This window comes from Felis catus, chromosome D1, assembly GCF_018350175.1.
Source record: "Felis catus isolate Fca126 chromosome D1, F.catus_Fca126_mat1.0, whole genome shotgun sequence".
Classification (NCBI taxonomy): Eukaryota; Metazoa; Chordata; class Mammalia; order Carnivora; family Felidae; genus Felis; species Felis catus.
In genome coordinates this window covers 89,962,150-89,981,793 of record NC_058377.1, presented here as the reverse complement: position 1 = coordinate 89,981,793, position 19,644 = coordinate 89,962,150, and the positions used below count along the sequence as shown (strand labels likewise).

The 19,644-nt window shown below is 47.1% G+C and overlaps 1 protein-coding gene across 13 annotated transcripts in view; it reads right to left on the bottom strand.

Moving 5' to 3' along the window:
- The window catches only part of PRR5L (proline rich 5 like), a 152,095-nt gene that overhangs the window by 71,206 nt on the left and 61,245 nt on the right, over nucleotides 1–19,644 (bottom strand). For 4 of the 13 annotated variants that reach the window (XM_045039146.1, XM_045039145.1, XM_045039147.1 and 1 more), the window contains one exon: nucleotides 6,763–6,879. The exons of 1 other annotated variant lie outside the window; for it this stretch is intronic. The gene's annotated coding sequence lies outside the window, so the exon portion shown is untranslated. Of the gene's footprint in view, nucleotides 1–1,640; nucleotides 2,564–2,616; nucleotides 2,921–6,762; nucleotides 6,880–19,644 lie in introns of those variants that run through there. 8 more of the 13 variants (XM_019812284.2, XR_006586533.1, XM_019812285.2 and 5 more) reach the window with 7 other exon arrangements.

Here is a 19,644-nt window from a genome sequence, read left to right as displayed (position 1 = left end):
TCCATTCAATCTGAAATTCAAGAAAGATTTCAGTATACTTGATCTCGTACAAGGGCACTACAAAAGGAATGACCACAGGAAGTAATTAGAAAAGAGAAATAATGAAGAAATCCATAAAGTCCTAACAATCCAACTTTCCACAGATAAACGGTTTAAATGTTGCGCACACACTGTCAGTGAACACACTGAAGATTATGACATTGGGGTCTGGGCTCCCAGCATGAAATTGTCAATAACAGTGGAACAGTTTTCTAAATGTAAGATTAGAATTTTTTTTTCTTCAACAATTGAGCCATTCTGTGATATTATGCGACACAGAGAAAAAGTAAGAAAGAAAAAGCCACCAAGTTATTCGACCATAAGATGATCTAATTAACAGCTGAGGAACTGGAGGGAAAGTCATCTCCAATACTGGCTGCCACTATAAGCCTGGAGTAGCAGACCCAGAACTCACCCTAAGCTCCACCCCTGCATGTGTGTGACTTTGAACAAACTACCCAAGTTCTCTAAGCCTCAGTGGGCTCATTGTTATAGTCATGGAGATACAATAGCACCTACCTAAACATTGTTTTGGTGCAGATTATACAACATCCTCAATGTCTCTTAGGGCCAAGTTTAAGACATAATAACTCAAGAGGTGTTTGTCCCCTTCCTCCTTTTTTAAATAAAGGGAACATTTGTATAATGTTCAAATAATAACCATTATTGAAATCTCACCCACTGAAATAAATATATACGCGTGAACTTCTGGATGTGAACGAAATAAGGTCTTCTCGTTGAGAAACATGGTAGTCTCAACCAGGCTCTAGAGAAATAAACCAGTTAGACTAGCTCATTGCTAAGGCCTTTCTTTTTTACACTATTCTTGGTTCTGGATGTTAGAAGAAGCATTAATAAAATCGCAAAAGGACAATCAATGGTTGCTGTTGGAAACACTGAAGACGATTTTGTGGATTGATCAAGCACTGTTTCCTGTATCTGCTAGATTCCTGTAGAAAAAGCTCTCAACAGCACCCTTCGTGGCTTAGAAGGGCTCCACGCTGCGACCAGACAAAACCTACCAGTCAGGTTCCACGGAGAGGAGGGTACCACCACACCTTTCTCAGTCACCATTCTCAGCCGTAGAGAACTCACCAGGGGCTAAATTTAATGTGTGGCTAAATTAGCTTCTGCAAGCTCCATTTCCCCTCCTGATCCACTTGCTGCTTTATGGTGTCAAGAGCAGCCTTTCCCCAGAGAGCAGCACTGGGACATTCTGCAGCGTGTAGGCCAACGAAATGTCATGACAGCAACCCACCCACGGTGGTCAGGATGACCAAAGGGAGGTCAAAAAAGGCAGTGTTAGAGGCTTGATCCGCGAGCACCGTTTGAGGGGAAGCGAAGGCAGTGTGGACCATCGGCGTCCTTGACTGCTTTGGTCCTCCCCGTGGGCCATTTGAATTTGCACGCGGGCAACAGGTCCAGAACCCCGCCCCAGGAGGGATGCCCGGAGACTCCAGCACAGAGTTTTTTTCCATGCGGGTCTCCGGAGTAAACGTGCCTCTGAGCTGCCGCGCGTGAGCCTTCCGTCTTGTGGGGCGCATCGCAGTAATTGAAACCTTACATACCGCAGGGCTGCAGCGGCGTCTATAAATACTCACCGCTTTACTGCTGACAAACAAAACGCGGGCTCCCGGCACCGCGGAGGAAGAGGCGGCGGCATGTGACCGAGGGCAGGGGCTGGCTACAACAGGGGAAAAACCCTGTTGCCAAACAGGGAGGTACCCCAGAACCGATTCCTGAAGCACAGTTTGCAAGCACACAGCCTGATCTGACCCGGGGCGCCCGCCCTCGGGAACAGGGGCAGAGGGCGGCGAGGGAGGGTCGCGGCCCCGGGAGCCGAGGCTGCAGAGCGCCCCCCAGCGCGCAGGGGGCAGCCCGCGTGCGCACAGTAGGCGCGCAGGAGAAAGCCTCGCCAAATAGAGGGCGGGCTGGAAAGCCGACGCGGAACCGGGGTGCGGCTGACGCCGACAGCCGCCCGCCCCAGCCGGGTGTCCCGCGGGTTGCGCCCCGGCCCGCCCCAGTCGGCGGAGCCCAGTGGCCCGCGGGACAAAACGGCTGTCCTCCCTCCCACGCCTGCTTCTGCAAAAGGGGGACCGCAGGAAAAGATGGGCTGTTCCTGGGCTCCCAATCGCCCGCGCCCCAGCCGGGGCAGCTCTTTAGATTTGCACCCTGGGGCCGAGGGACAACTAGAGAGGCAAGCAAGCAAACTTTCTTTTTCGATCTCTTGGCCCAGCCTGGGTCCCGCGGTCGGCGGCATCCCCCCGCCCCCAACCCGCGCTAAGCTGCAGACGCTGGGCACCGCTTCCCCCCGCCTCAACTCGGGGGTCGCCCGTTCGGTACTCTACGCCCGCCTGCTGCGTGGGATCCGAGGATCCTTAACCGCACGGGGGTCCCCATCCGGCTGCCCCCAAATGTGACGCTGTCCCCACGCACCCCCTGCCCGCGCCCCGCAAGCCTGTGACCGGAGTCCACGGCGATTTCGTTCTCAATCCAGAGCGGTTGCTGAGCCGACAACGCCAGCCCCTCCCGGGGACTTCCCCACTCCCCCCGCTGGGGGTCCCGGGGCTGAGTCACCTCGAGTCGCACACACCCGCAGCTCCCCTCTGCGCGCCCAGGACAAAGTTTCCGGTGTTCCCGAGAAAGTTTTCTCACCAAAGAGCAACGAGGGACCTGGATGGCTCTCCCGCCGCGCTCTGCCCAGCTCTCCCTCCTCCCTCCCTGCGCAGCGCTGGCCTCCGCGGGGTCCCGTCTGGCCTCGGGTCCCCCAGCGCGGGTTCACAAACGCCGCGGCCGCGGAGCTCCCCGAGCCGGGCTGGTGACACGTTTCCCTCCTCTCTCCTCTCAAGGCCGCCTCCTCCCCCTGCTTCGTCTTCTCCTCCTCCTCCTCCTCCTCCTCCTCCTCCTCCTCCCACTTTTCCTGTCCTGTGCTCATCGCTTTAGTTTTTCTCCTGCAGCCCCTACCCCACCTCACCCCACCTCAACCCCTCCCACTCCTCCTCCCCTGCAGCGACTCGCACTCTGCTGGGGAGGGGAGCAAGGGGGAGGGGGCGCCTGCACTTTCATCCAGATCAACAATTTCAGGAAATCCAACTCTTAACTTGAAAAGCGGAGGAGGATGCAACAGGTCAAGGGAGCTCCCACAAGACAACACACTCCCCACCCCCCAATCTCCACCAAGGGATCTCCGACGCGTCCCCCCACCCTGGGAAACTCTACCAAAAAGCCATGGGGTTGATTCTAAGGTTCACTAGAGTCCCACAGTTTAGGGACTTTTGTTGTTGTTTCAAGGAATAGTCCCCAGGCCGATTCCAGGAACAGTTGTTTTAAGCGTATTAATGAAAATATAATTCCGGTGAAGTCTCCCTTAGATTTGCAAAACCCTTTTAAAGCTCTCAAATTCTCTTTCCAGCTGAAGGTTTAGTGAGTTGGAAGGTCCCTCAGAGTTTGAAACAAGAGAAAGTCAACCAATCTCAAAATTAAAAACAATGTAAAATTATTTTCAATTTTTTTTTTTTTTTTTTTTTTTTTTTTTTTTTTTTTTTTTTTTTTTGCAGGTGGTAAGAATTTGAGGCAGCTGTTTTCAGGACTCACTGGCTTGTATAATTTCAGCCTATGGTTGAGCAGGAAATACTTTTAAAATGCTGCCCGCTCAAATATCACACTTAGGCTTTGAAACCACAGTGACATTTGCTGAAGAAAAGATGTATGTGTCTTTTTATGTCAAAATTGAGAGAGAGAAAAAAAAAATAAGTGTTTATTTTGATCACTGTGTCCTAAAAAAACTTATGTTTGAGGATGGGTTGCTGGTCAGGGTGTGCCCAAGGGAAGGGGTTTGGTGAAGCTCCCTGAGCCCCACTTGTCCAATGATATTAAAGTATTCTCAAACCCCGGGGTGATGAAATCTCATCCCAGAAAGCACACACAAGGAAAGGACCGGGCTCCAGCACGTGCCTTGGAAAGAAACGCTTGAGGGGCAGTGACTTGGGAGACATCTTCAAGGCAGCTGTGCTGAGGTCTTCAGAGCCTAAGCCTAGAGCCAGAAGGTCAAAGTTTGTATCCCACCTCCTCTTGTAACTAGCTGCAGGATATTAGCCAAGTTACCTAGCGGTGCTATGCCTCAGTTTACTCCTATGAAAATGAGGAGGAAAGTAGTAGTGATCACAGGGTTGTTATGAGAATGTAATGAATTCAGATGGAGGAAGAGCTTAGAATCTCTGCCTGGATTCAACAGAACTTAAGCCATTATTATTACTGTATTATCCTGCAGGTCAGGGAAGTGAAAAAGGAGCTATTTCTACAGGGCTACAGGAAGCCCTTAGCTGGGCTCATTCTACATTCGAACTCATTCTACACTCATTCTACCTGGCTAACTCCCTTATCTCCTTCAAGTCTTTGTTCAGTGAGGCCCATCCTCTTCTGTCCGGGTGAAATTGTAACTCACGCAGCCCTCCCTCCCAAGCCCCCTCATTAGACTCTACTTTTTCTTTTTTCCACTGCATCTGTAACCTTGTAACATATTACAGATTTTACTTTTTTAAGAAAATTTATCTCTCTCCCACCGCCTCCTACTTCTAGGCCATACCATCAGCTCTCCAAGAACATGGAATTATTCCATTCACTGATATTGCCCAAGATCCTAGAACAGGGCCTGGCACACAGTGTGCACCCAGTAAATATCAGATGAGTGAATCCGTGAATGGATTGGGCACTGTGCAGTAAGAAAAAAAATGTAATCACTAGGCCTATCCAGGGATAGGGATAAAAGAGGCTCCCTCTGGAAGAAGTATACTCCCTAGTAAAGAGAAGTAGCCACAAGGTAGGCAACACCAGCTTGGTGGGGACGCCATAAAAGCGTATTCAAGGACTGGAACGGAGGTTTAAAGAGGTTAAAGTCTCTTCTAAACCTAAGAGTTGCTAATTTTGTAATCTGAATGTTCTCAAAGTGAGAAGCAGCCGACACTGGTGTAAATCAGTCAGAGCTTCTCTCTAATAACGCTTCCTACCACCAATATCTTACACTTGTTACCACCCACATTTTTACCAAAACTTCAACTAAATGCCAATGGAACATTGCCTTTTCTTTCAAAAAAATTTTTTTATTAAGTTTATTTATCTATTTTGAGAGCGAGAGCAAGAGCTAGAGAATCCCATGTGTCAGAATCCGCACTGACAGTGTGGAGCCCGATGTGGTGCTTGAACTCATGAACTGGGAAACATGACCTGAGTTGAAATCAAGAGTCAGATGCTCAACGGACTGAGCCACCCAGATGCTCCTGCAACATTGCCTTTTCTTAAGAAACAGGATTTTGTTAGGAGAAACCAACACAGAGATCATTCTATGTAAACATTCATTCATGGAGGTGAAAAGCCTAGGTCTTTATAAGACATATCAGGTACACAGCTTGCCATGGCCACAGCCCCTAGAATGGAAGTTGGCCCAGTCAAGGTCCCTCCTGAAAAGGCAGGCCTTAGACAACGCCTTTAAGATCAAGGGCAGGTGCCTAACCCAAATGCAGCCAAACTCTCTGACAAACCTCTGTGACAAACTCTGGCCCTGCAATGGTATACTGGACCAATCAGATTCCATTTCAGGAATGAGAACACACACACACACACACACACACACACACACACACACACACACACACAGCTAGTATCCAGAACAGAAGCTGAGAGGTCATGACTTTATCTAAACTCTGGATTCTGGAAGCTGCAGATTGGCCACCTGTGGACCAGCTAGATGTATATTAGATGTAGTATATTTTTTGAACCCAGTAGCGTCAACGTTTTTTAAATTACTTGCCGATATGTAAAAATCAGAACACCTCGTACAAAAATATGGATTTTCAGCTTGCCTTGGGAAATCAGAAATATGTAGCACTGTTTGTGCCGTAGGCTGGTACAGCCACAACGGGCTACTGCTATAATGCTTCTCCCTGTAGACGGGATATGGGGTGTTCAGTTTGCCACAGTCCCAACCACTCATACTCCCTATTTCTCCTGACCCCAGCCCGCTTCACCCACTTCCCGGCCACCCGTGGCAGCGCAGTGAGGGAAGGGATGCTGGCACCTAGGAGGGGCCAGAGCTGGGGGTAAGCAGACACGATGCAATAGAACAGCATAGGTTCAAATCATTTTTCTCCCTAGCAAGAGAACCTTTTCTTTAAAACCTTGCTTGATGTTGCATAGCTTGAACACTACTGAGGTGAAGGAAGCTATGGGATAAATACGGAGGCAAGTGGGCATCAAGCCAGGGAGAAGCAGAGGCCTCCTTGGGCTGCCTTGGGATCAAAACCACCCTCCGGTTCCCACTCTTCCAGAGATGAGTCATTCTCCTTTTTCTTTGTTCCTGCAACAATGCCTGCTCAACCCATCTTCATAACTCATTTCTACCCCCAGAAGTCTAATCGGGCCAAGTTCAGAAAGGGCAAGGTGACCTGTCTGAAATTATACACAAGGTAAAAATAGGCTAGGGCAGGGATTCCCTGACCCCACTATACTCCCTCTCGGTGAGGGTAACTGCGTCTGTCTCTGAATAATAATTAAAGTCACTTCAGTTTACAAAATCAGAGTATTTAATGCCTCGAGGATCTATAGTATACAGTGGGTGTAAAATACATATCTGCCAACTTCAGGCGTTCAAGGTTAGACGTCCTTCCATACTGCTTCAATGTCTCACACAATGTCTTAAAGGCATTCCAATGAAGAAAAACATCATACCTTTCATACGTTTTCTCCTCTTCATAGGTAGAAAAACAGAGGCCCCGAAAATCCAAGATCCTTTGCTAATGCCTGGCCACAGAGTTTGTGAGAAGCACAGGTAGGTCCCCCAGGTACCTGCAGTGTTAGAACACACAGGTTTTCAGGTTCTCAGAGCTCCGGTCATAAAATAAGTTAATGTCGTTACTCAGGATACATACCAATCTAGACATAGAACTTGCGTAAGCACGCAGTATACATCCACAGCACTGCACCATCCATGAAGGCAGAGCCATTGAGAGATAAGCTCAGCATCTGATCCAACACCAGGATGTAAAATCAGTGACCTTTGGTACAGCAGGAAGACTTAACACACAGATGAAAAAAAGCTTGGCTTCCTTCTGTCTTCTTCTTTTTTTTTTAATGTTTATTTTTGAGAGAGAGGGAGATAGCACGAGCAGGGAAGGGGCAGAGAGAGGGACACAGAGGATGGAAAGTGGGCTCTTCGCTGACAGCAGAGAGCCCGACGTGGGGCTCGAACTCACAAACCATGAGATCGTGCCCTGAGCCAAAATCAAGAGTTGGATGCTTAACCACCTGAGCCACTGAGGCGCCCCTGTCCTCTTTTTAACTTCTACAGCACAAACATGGAAGAAACCGAAGTTTGTTTTTTGAAGAACGTCGGATGATACAAACAAAAAATTGTTTTTGTCTGCCTCATCCTTTCCTTGGCAAACATGGGGTGTTTCTGGAATGTTGGTTTTAGTCTCTTTTTTGTCTTTTGGTGTGGGGAAGTATCTGGCCTCCACTAAAGGGGCTGGTATTTATTTTGAGACTGTGTTTTAAGAATGACTTACATGAGCAAATCTTAAAAGTGAAAAGAGCTTAGCAACCCTACATGAATTTTCCCTGGATAATCTGGATTTCAGTGATTCCTTCTCACAGTTCCAAGTCAGTCAGTTAGTTGACAAATACTAAGGGTCACTTACTGGTATCAAGTCCTGGGGATGTCACAGTGAGCAGGACAAAGGCTCTACCATCAAGGGGCAGAAAACAAACAGTCAACATGCAAATGAACACATAAGGGAGATTATTTCAAGTACTGGTCTGTGCATGAGGAGAATAGGCTATGGGGCACTGGCGTGACTGTGGGGAAGACAACTGCTTCATCCGGGGTTGGCAGGGATGGCCTTTCAGCCCAGAGCTCTGACACTGAGACTTAAACGATGAAAAGAAGAATCCATAGGAACAACGAGATGGTCCAAACAGAAGACGTGGCCAATACGGAGACCTTGAGTCAAGAAGAAGCTTGACAAGTAAGAAGGATGAAAAGAAAACCATTGTGGTTAAAGCTTGGCAACAAGGTGGAGAGGGGAACAAAATAAGGTCCAAGAAACAGCTCCGGGTCAGATCGTAAAGGACCTGGTAAGTCAGGGTAAGAGCTTGGCCACAGTTGGAAGTCATCAGAGGGTTTTAGGAATGAAGTAACATGATCCGATTTCTGCTTTAGAAAGATCCCTCTGGCTAACAGGTTGCAGATGAACTAGAAAAAGAGCAAAAGTGAGGGTTGGCAGTCACTTTGAGGAGGTGGCCTCAGTAGGCCAAAGAAGAGATGATGATGCTTGGATTCGGTCTGGAACAATTCTATTTGTAAAACATGGAATTGGAGATGATGGAACTTTCTGATGGATTTGCCACATGAAGAAAGATACATGTCACAGGTGAGGCTTTGACTTTTTTGTTTGAGCAATGGGATGGATAGCGGTGCCACTACTGAGATGGGAAAGACGGAATGGAGAGTGCATTTAGAAGGAGAATCCCTAGTTCTGTGGCAGCTCTGTTATGTTTGAAATGCCTGAGGGAGAGCCAGGCGGAGATGTCAAATAGACATTTGAATATATGAGATGGCATTGAGGGATGGGTAAATTTGAGACCCATCAGTGTATATAAACAGCATTGAAAACCAAGGGACTATGTGCAATGCCTTGGGGAGTGAGTGTGGACGGAAAGCAGAAGCCAGAAATTATAGAGAGGTCTTATAGAAGAAGAGCAACCAGCAGAGGAAAAAAAAGAAATGAGTTGTTAATGAGACGGGAAAGTCCAAGGGAGTCTGAGACAGAGTCCTAAAGAAGAAAGTGTTCTGGAAGGAAGGCTTGGTCAAGTATGTCCAATGCTGTCAAAAGGTGAAATGAGAACAGAGAATTAACTTTTCTTTGACAAAGCCACATTGGTGATCTTGATAAGGGTCCTTTTGAGTGGAGTGGTGTGGGAAGAAATCCCATCAGAGTGGGCTGAAAGGAGATAGAGTTGGAGAGAAGGAGACAGGGAACGCTAACAACTCCTTTGAAGAGTTCTGCCATGAAGGGAAGCAGAGAAGTGGGGCTGAACCTGGATGGGATGCAGGGTCAAGAGAAACTCTGTTGACTTGATGGTCTGATTACTTTAAAATGGGTGATCCCTGGGGCGCCTAGGTGGCTCAGTCGGTTCAGCATTTGGCTCTTGGTTTTGCTCAGGTCATGATCTCACAATTGTGAGATTGGGCCCCACGTGGTCATGGTTGGGCCTTGTGTCGCCCCCACCCCCACCTCCACCCTGGGCATGGCGTCTGCTTGAGATTCCCTTTCTCCCTCTTCCTCTGCTCCTCTTTCCCACTCGGCTCTCTCTCTCCCTCAAAATACATAAATAAACTAAAAAAATATATAAATGGATGATAACTAATATAGTAACCTTACTATATAAATAAATAAATATATTTATTAAATATTTATATATATTAAATATTAAATATATATTTTATATATATTTTAAATATTAAATATAATATTAAATAAATATATATAAATATATATTAAATATTATATATTTATATATTAAATATAAATAAATCTAGTAACCTTACTATATTTTGAAGGCTGATTGGAATTATCCAGTGGAGAGGGAAATTGATTTATGTTCCTACTCACAGCTTGTTGGGACAGGGTAGGAGACATAAATGCTCTTTTGAGCACATTCTCCAAATATGGCACATTTAAACACGTTATTTAAAATCTTATCTTTTCTTCACTGAATGTTCATGTTTGCAAACTGTTTTATCTTTCCTGTGACTATGATGTTGTGCTGATCTGCTTGAAAGGCTTAAACATTGTTAAATGCAATACATTCATGTGTTGAGACTATAATGAAAAGGCGTCTGGGTGAACACTGTCAGAGTCAGATTTTGACACGCCCAGGGAGGGTTCCCATGTCAGGGTTTGTGCATTACACAACTATAGGGGACATCCGTCGCTTGAATTACAGTGTGAATAGTGTCTTCTGAAGTTGTGCAAAGTGGCAGACTGGACCTAAAGATTCTTTGGGCTAGCCCCTCCACCAGCCAACTACTGGTGCAAATCTGTCTTTCTCCACTGCTGCAGGAATCTGGCTGTGTACATCAACCCACTCACCACTGCCACATCCAAAGATGCTGACATTGTATTGCCCGATTCCCCTCTCAGAAGGCCTTTTGCATCCAGAGGCAACGGAAGAAGTTCGTGTACCCCAATTTTTTTGTGTCACAATGTAAGATCAGCACATGCTCAATCCACCTCTGCACCTTCAGGCCAGACTAAATGGGAAACATTCCAAATAAATACTCAGAGTTGCTCCAAAAAAAGTTGTTGTTGTTGTTTTTTCATTTCCCTTAGTCATTGTAATAGGCATTTGGGAATGCCTGCCCAGACCATACCCTCCTTTCTAGGAACCATTGCACACCTCAGATTTTGCAGGATGGGGTAGTGGATCATCCTACAACTTGTGACAGGTGACCAGTCTTGGGAGAGGGCACCTGACCCAAGAGCAGGTGAGGGGCACCAGCCAGATTCTCTTCAAGAGTTCAAAGACTAGGGGCGTCTGGGTGGCTCAGTTGGTTGAGCGTCCAACTTCGGCTCAGGTCATGATCTCACAGTTCATGGGTTCGAGCCCTGCATCGGGCTCTGTGCTGACTGCTTTCTCAGAGCCTGGAGCCTGCTTCAGATTCTGTGTCTCCTTCTCTCTCTGCCCCTCCCCTGCTCATACTTTGCCTCACTCTGTTTCTCAAAAATAAACAAACGAAATGTCAACGCCCCCCCTACCCCCATTAAAAAAAAAAAAAAAGAATTCAAAGACTATGTAAGATGGCTGGTCTCCTGGAGCCACGTCTCTCCCAGCACGAGCTGGCTCGGCGTGCTCCTGGCTTCCTGGCAGCACCCACAAAATCATCACTACCCTCTGCCTGTAGGTACTCAGGACTGGCCTCCCTATGGCCTTCACACCCGGTCTCTGTCCATCAACAGAGCTCAAGGCTCAAGGTTGCCCTTAATCCTCCAGACTGTCATCACCACATGACTGTTTCCATTCTGACCTGTTTCCCAGCCCTTCCCCACTCCTTAGAACCTTCTGTTGTGTGCTCTGGAGCCCACGGCCCATCATCAGAAAAATCTCCCATAGGGTCTTCAGCTTCTTTTCTGAACATTCCATTAGCCTTTACGCCCTCACTCGGTGGTTCTTGAACATTTTTGTCTCAGGAGGCTCTTAGAAATCACTGAGGACCCAAAGAACTTTTGTTTGTGCAGGTTATATGTATCAGTGCATACTGGATTCGAAACTAAATGTTCACATTAACTTAATGATTTTAAAATAACTAATAAAACCATCAAATATTCTGTGAAAAATAACTATTTTTTAAGTCATGGGAAGAATGTCGTTGTTTTACATGTCTGCAAATCTCTTTAACTTCTGGCTTAATAGAAGACAGCTGGACTCTCCTATCCACTTCTGCATTCAATCTGTGGTGTTATCACACATCATGTAGCCTCTGGAAAATTCCACTGTGCACTTGTGAGAGAATGAGAGTGAAAAGGCAAATAATATTGTAGTCTTACTATGAAAATAGTTTTTGACTTGTGGATCCCTGAGAGGGCCTCAGAGACTCCCTAGAGTTCCTGAACTTTCCTAAACTACACTTTGAGAATCACTGTTCTTTTTTTTTTTTTTAATATTTATTTATTTTTAAGAGAGGGGGCGAGGGGGAGTGGCAGAGAAAGAAGGGAGAGAGGGAAACTGAGGATATGAAGCAGGCTCCAGCTGACAGCTGAAAGCCCTACATAGGCCTTGAACTCATGAACCATGAGATCACGACTTCCACCAACGCTGGACACTTAACCGACTGAACTACCCAGATGCCCCGAGAATCACTGTTCTAATTGAACCCTCTGAGGACCTTCCCTCCCCCGAAATCCTCTCAGATGGTGGTAGGTTCTCTCCAACCCTCCTTCTAACACTGGACTGTGAAGGAGAGGGCTTGTGTTCTTTGCTCCTTGAGCCGCTTTTGAGATCTCACTCCCTTCCTAAAAATCCCCATCGAACCATCGGACTAGTTTACTCACTTCCCCTCCTTGTTGTGGCCATTGCAGACTCCAGGGTTATTCCTCCCCTTTTCTTGATGCTTTAACTCCTGGTTCATGGTCATTGTCTTAGCTACTGCTCTTGTCACAATTCCTGATGATTTCAATATTCGTAGACAAAATCTTTCGAATGTCCTGGCAGCTCAGTTCCTTGACCTTTGCTCCAATGACCTCATTCTACACTCTACCATGGCCACTCACTCTCATGGTCAGCCTTGACTTTGTCATTTCCTATTGCTACCCTCTCCCACTCTCTAACTTCCCAGTTCACCCCTCCAATACCTGGACTCCCATGATTCTGCAACTCCCTGAAATCTATTACCTTTCGTGGCCTATCACCCATCACTTCCCTCCTCACCCAGATTAAATTCCATTATTATATTAACTTTCTTGCATGCATCCTAGACTCACTTCACTGTATTTGCTTTGCTAGGTCAAGGTTGCTCAGTCCAATTCTCTTCCTACTTGGTGCTTGCATCACTTTGAACGTGGCTGGAAAAACACACAAAACCACACTGCCTGACTTCACTTTAAATTCACACTCACCATCCTCCTGGGTTCTAATGTCTCTCAGCACTCACACTAGATGTCTTTAGTCACTGTCCCACTCTCTCCAACATTCCCAAATTTTCTCACATAGCCTCACTCACATCTGAGAACCTTTTTTTCCTTCTTTCAGCGAGAACATGGAAACAAAATTTCCAGAATACTATGGACTGAATGTTTGCATCCCCCAAATCATATGTTGAACCCCTAGTCCTCAGTGTGATGGCATTTGGAGTTGGGTCCTTTGGGAGGTGATTAGGGTTAGATAAGGTCATGAGGATAGGGCACTCAGCACCCTTATAAAAAGAGAAAGAGAGGCACCTGGGTGGCTCAATCGGTTAAATGTCTGATTCTTAACTTTGACTCAAGTCATGATCTCACAGTCATGAGATTGAACCCCGAGTCAGGCTCTGTGCTCAGTGCGGAGCCTGCTTGGGATTTTCTCTCTTTCTCTCTCTCTTTGCCCATACCCTGCTCATTCTCTCTCAATCTCTTTCACACTCTCTCGCTCAAAATAAATAAACATTTTTAAAATAAATAAGTAATACATGAATGAAAAGAGAAAGAAACACAAGACTGTTCATCTCTCTCTGTCTCTCTCTTTGTCTCTCTCTGTCTCTCAGCCAAGGGAAGGTCATGTGAGCACACAGCAAGAAGAGGGCATCTGCAAGCCATGAAGAGGGTCCCCACCAAGAACTAAATCTGCCAGTACCTTGATCTTGGACACCTCAGCCTCCACACCTGTGAGAAAATGATGTCCATTGTTAAGGTTCCCAGCCTGGGGTACTTGCTCTAGCAGCCCCCAAGCCAAGACACGCATGCTGCCACTGCCGAACCAATCCACTTGCCAGGATTCGCAGCCCTATTCTGCCTCCCTCCTATTGCTGGAGTTGAATCTGAGGCTAAACCCTCCACTGTGCACCAGACCCCGTCCCCCACATTCCTCATCTTTTCATGGGGTGTGTGGGACGTCCTTCCACTCCCACCATCTTTGTTTACATAGAGCAAAACACCTTGAGCTTTCCATATTCACTGTCCCTACTATTCCTTCTCTTGTTCTTTCTTTGACTTTCTCCAACCAGGCTTTCATCTTCTCCATTCTGATGAAACCACTGTCAAGGTTATCGGTGATCTCCATGTCACATAAGAATTCAACAAACACTTGTTGAAGGAATGGATGAATGAGTCCTCAGATCATGAGGACCTCACAGTAGATCCTCAGATCATGAGGACCTCACAATAGAAGAGTTGCATATGCACACACAGACACACGCGCGCACACACACACACACACACACACACACAGATAGAGAGAGGTCAGGGAGGGCTGGTGAGAAGACTCTTCTTGGCCCCAGGTCCCATGAAACCCAGCTTGTACTTGTTTTTGTGAAAGGCCCTGACCCCTTCATTTGAGATAGTCCAGGGCATGGGTAAGGCTGTCCTTTGCAACACATGTCTGGATCAGGACAGTCATCCTAGTATAGGCACAACCTTGTAGACAAGGAATAGTTCCTTCGGGGAAGAAGCCCCCACTTTGGTTTAGACCGAGTGGTACTGTTTGGGGGCAATTCCTTAATCCATTGGAATCCCAGTTGCAGACACAACTTGGTTTTCAGGGATTTTGTAAGGTTTAAGTGAGATTTATGAGAGTTATGTGAAATATGTGTATAGTGCTTGCCACACTCTTGTACGATATGTTCATTGGCTAAAGAAAAGTAATGAAGTACTGCATTCAACATAAAAGATCTTTGTGTGTTTCTTGTCCATAATGTTTGTTTCCCTAGATAAATAATCCCGATTCCTTTATGGTAAAGCCTAATATTATCTTTGACTCCCAATTTGGTTCACATATGTCTTAGTCTTTCTTTACACTCAAATGTTTATTATATTACTACAACACAACATACCGTTGTATTAAAAAATGCTCTTGAATGTAAGGGAGACTTCAACTAGTGGTCCAAGAACATGGAAGCAAAATGGTAACCTTAAAACATGACATTCATATCCTCCCCATGTTGAAAACAGATAAAATAAAAATAAAGAGCATAACCACATTAACATAACGACCCTAAGACGGTAGTCTCCATTGGATATATACAAAGACAAATGGAATAAGCAAGAATGGGTTTAGGCTTATTCATTCCTGTCTGTGAGCAAGGGGAGGGCAGGAGAGGGAGGGGAAGCTATGGGAAGAGGAGAAAGAAGGAGGCAGGGAGAGAAAGAGAAAGAGTCCTGGCCAGGATAGTTCATCTAGGCTATGGTCAAGAGGCCTCATGAAAAACCCCTTGAGGCAATCTAGGCCACTTTCCTTAGAGTCAGAACCCAGCACACAACCCTATCCATGAGTTTGGTGTTCTGGGTACCATGGTATATTCACAAGGCACATCCCATGCAAAGTGAGCTTTTTGGGATTGACTCCTACTGATAAGATTCTCTAGAGACTAATGTATAAACTAAGATACGAGTTAATCTATAACCAGCAATATTGGTTTCTAAGAGTCGACCTAGGATCACATTGATAAATGATCTCTTTAGGTGAAAGACTCAGCATTAGTAGGAAATTTATTCATTTTCCATTTTAATGTAAATATTCCTTTGCAAGATGGAATCCCTTTTATACCCTAAGCGTTGCACCTGCTTTTCTCTTCCCTCCCTTCTTCCTCTTCCTCTTTCCCCTCCTCCTCCTTCTTCCCTTCTCATTCTCCTCCCCCTCCCCTTCTACCTCCTCCTCCTTCTCCTCCTCCCCCTCCTTCTTCTTTTTCTTCTTCTTTTTCTTCTTCTTCTTCTTTTCTCTCTCTCTCTCTCTCTCTCTCACACACACACACACGCACAGGAAAACACAAATGCAGAATCAACACTAACAACAATTACAATCGACATTAATATTAACTGCAGACGTATGTTCCGCTGATACAGTGCCAGGTGCTTTGAAGGCAGTATCTCGCTCCTCAGACAACGCATGACAGGAGCACTATTATTATTATTGCCATTTTACAGATGAGGAAATCAAGGCTCACACGAATGGTTTAGTCCTTTCTCAAGGTCACACACTTGTCAGGAGTAAAAATAACTACAAGGTTTTATTTCCCATTGTAAGCGCTTCCCTCCTCTCTTGGTCAGCTTGACCTCCCAACTGGAGGAGAGGAAGTTGCATAGCTGTTTGGGGAAGATAAATATTCTCATCCAAACCACCAACTGCAGAGAGGTTTTCTGCTGGCCATAGGAAATAAGGAGAACTCCGCAGTAGCAGAAAGCGGATGGAGCAAAGATGCCCTGTCCCCCAGGACAACGGTTCCTCGCAGTGCTTGAGGGTCTCCTTCCGTCAAAGAGAGCCAAGCCGGCAAGTGGATGGCCGCCCTTCACAAAGAACTCTCTATTCGTTCTCTAGCATTAAATGGGCCAGTTCTGGTCTGACGGGAGCACAGACCGGCCCATGAGATCTCACGGATGGGCATTTCTTAGACTGTTCTCTGAGGAAAGGCAACATTACAAGATGTAGCTATTGCTGCAGGAGAAAGGCTCCTTAGCCAAATCATCTCGGGAAGTACTACATACGAGAGCATAATACACATCAGTGTATTGAGAAAGTGCAGGCGGTCTGCAGGAAAGAAATTCAGTAATTTCATTCCTTTTTCATTTCCTATCAACAGTTTGAGGATATGGCGTTCTACAGAACCTAACTGCGGAAATTTTGTCCTAGACGGAAGGATTGCATGCCAGTCAAATTTGCTTTGAAAGGGGCCCAGGACTAAATAAGATCAAGGGGAGATCTTAATTGAGTCTACTCAGTAGACTCTGCTTTCTGATTTTTAATTTCTTGGATGACTAATCTACTGATAGTATTCCTAAATTTACAGAGGGAAAAGATCCCTGCTTCACTTTCCACCACAGAAACAAAACGAGTAACCTTGAACAATCGTTCTCCTGACCTGCCTAAGCACCTCGTCTGGGCCGGTCACCCTCGTCTGGGCCGTCAGAACCAGTCACCTTCTTCATAAGAAAGGCTGATGAGACCAGAGAAAGAGGCGAAGTAAGGGTATTTGATAGCAAATTCGCACGAGCCGCGTGTTGACTGCGCACACACTCAGCAGCAGGCCCCCAGGCCAGCGCACGCTCTGCCCGTGGCCCGCCAGCGGCCTGTGCACTGGGGGAATACCCAGCACTCAGCACTGTGCCTCTGCTGAGTAGACACTCAATAAATATTTATTAACGGAAGGAAGGGAGGGAGGAAGGAAACAAATTGAGGTTTGTAGATGGTAACCGGCCCCACGACGCCACACCTCTCGCAAGGAGGAGAGCCAGGGCTCAGATGCAGAGCGGCTGGGTTCTTCCACGCCTTGCCAAGCCGCCACACTCGTTGTCGTTGTCAGCTCGCACACGGCCAGCCCCCAGGAGCTGCCTCGAGGCCCTGGCCACACTTTCTTGGGGCGTTTGCTTTGGCATTATTGTTGTTTGTGCGCTCGAAATTGGTGCATTTATAAGCCACTTGTTCTGGAGTGCCTGACAATGACAGCTAAAGTTTATTGAGTACTTACTTGTGCCAGATACTACACTAAGAACTTGACAGAATTCGTTCCCCATGCCCCTCCTGAGAAATAGGTACAATTAGAGCCCCCATGTTACAGACGAGGAAACTGAGGAGCAGAGAGATTAGGTGACCACCCACCATTAAGAGGTGAAGGAGGATCTGAACGGAGGCGGTTTAATTCTTAAATCCCTGCTCGTAGCCTCTTCCCTAAATCCGTGCCCTCTGTCCAACGACAGGCGTCCTGAAGGAAGGAGACAGGGGCAAGTACCACCCGTAGCTGGATAATGAAACATATTTCTTTCATTACTTTAACCCCTAAAAGTGTTTGCCCTGCGTAGTTCTAAGCACATCACTAGTATCAACTCGCTTAATTCTCATAATACCATGAAACAACAGCATGGGGCAGGTACTGTTATGATTCCCATTTCATAGATGAGGAAACTGAGACATAGTTTCCAGAGACGGGAAACCTGTCCACACAGCAAGGGAAAGACATGGGATTCAAACCCAGACTGTCTGGCTCCCTGGTCCTCGGGCTGACCCACCACAGAGTGCCGCCTGCACCGACAGAGCACCTCATTTACAAGTGAGATACCCTCCGGAGACCAGCTGCGAAAACGGTCGCAAACAGGAACACGGCATCATCTGTGGTCCTGGAAGCTAAGCGGGGCCAGGGAGCTTGAGTGACTTAATCCTGTTCAATTTAGATTTCCTGGCTGAATGGGTTCCTGTTCGTCCCACTGGAAATTCATAGCTGATTGTTTGCATTCTTGCGGGAGGGGTGGGCCATTCTCCTGAGCCTCTGCTTGTGGAACAGAGGCTGTCAGCCAGCATCAGGCAGGTAACGGGGACCAAAACCCTGTAGCAAGGAGTGCATGACACCGATGGGTCAACTCCTGCTTGTTTGGCTGGTGTAGGGGCTGGGCCATCCTCCCCACTGCAGGAAACCTGCCCGGGGGTCAATTCACATTCCTTCTGAACCTGGACGCAGAGAGCAAGAGGAAGGAAAAGAGGAAAGAAAAGACGCGTGGGGTTATTTGTCAGAAGGGGCAAAAGGTCTTCGAAGGAAGTGACGAAGAGCTACATACAGCTCCGGTGGAAATGACAATGAGCCCTCAACGGTGAATCCTGCTTAGCTCAGTAAGACTGTCCCCACCTATGCCACGGAGACTGAGAAGATGTGAGGCGTGAGCTCGAGAGGGAGGGAGTGATAGCTGTCCAGACGCAGGGCAGGCATTCAATGAATATCATCTCGGGACATGAATAGAAGTTAACAACGTCTCAAAGAGTTGGGCCTTACTTTTCTCTGGTCCATAAATGTTTACCGTGCTTTTCTGTTTCCCTGGATGACTAAAGGGATGCTGTGTGAAACCTTGACCGTGGCCTCATTCCTGGCCACTCTCTCCCCCCACCTTACCCTATGCCGGGCCACACTGAATGGCTGGCGGTTTGGGCAAAGGCAGTACCACATACAGGTCAAGGGTGCAGGCTGTGGAGCCAGACCAGGTTCAGTGTTGGTCCAGCAACGTAACCAGTGTGAACTCAGGCACCTCACTTCACCTCCCTGGGCCTGGAGCCCCTTGCTCTCTTGCTCCCCCTGATAAACACCCACATCCCCCTCCACGAGCCAGGTCAAGGGATCATCCTCCCCCCCCCCCCCCCACTCCACGAGTCAGGTCAAGGGATCATCCTTCCCCTGCACCCCAGGCAAGCTGCACTGGCAGTGAGGACAGCCTCCCTTACAGCCTTGTCTCAGTGCATCGCGTGATCTGCTCCCCTGTCTCCACTCACTGGTGAAGTCGTCAGTGACGCCAAGTTATTCATCTCCGAATCCCAATACCTAGGCTACTCCTCAGATATAACAGAGGCTTGTATGGAAGAGGAAAAGTGGGAGTGAATAAGGAAAGGCGGATGCAGAGAGGAAGGGAGGACAGACATAATTGATTACCCCTTGAAAGCAATAGGCATGGTTCTTTCCCCTAAATGTCTGGACAGCCTGCCCAGCATCTAAAATTTCCTGCTTAAGGAGATTTGTTCCTCGGGGTAGAGATATTATCTCCAGGATCTCCTTGTTTCTTTTCCAAGGGTAATGTGTTAAACTATTAACAGGCAAGCACCTTAGCATTCGTTTATAAGATGGATTTTCAAAAGGCAAGTGGGGAAAAAGCCTGTCAGGACTTTGGTGCTAAAAGTGAAGGAAAGGGGGCCCCAAACAGGGAAGAGAGATATCAGTGACTTAAAACAATGTCAACCTCGGGGTGCCTGGGTGGCTCAGTTGGTTAAGTGGCTGACTTTGGCCCAGGTCATGATCTCATGGTTTATGAGTTCGAGCCCTGTGTCGGGCTCTGTGCTGACAGCTTGGAGCCTGCCTCAGATTCTGTCTGTCTGTCTGTCTGTCTGTCTGTCTCT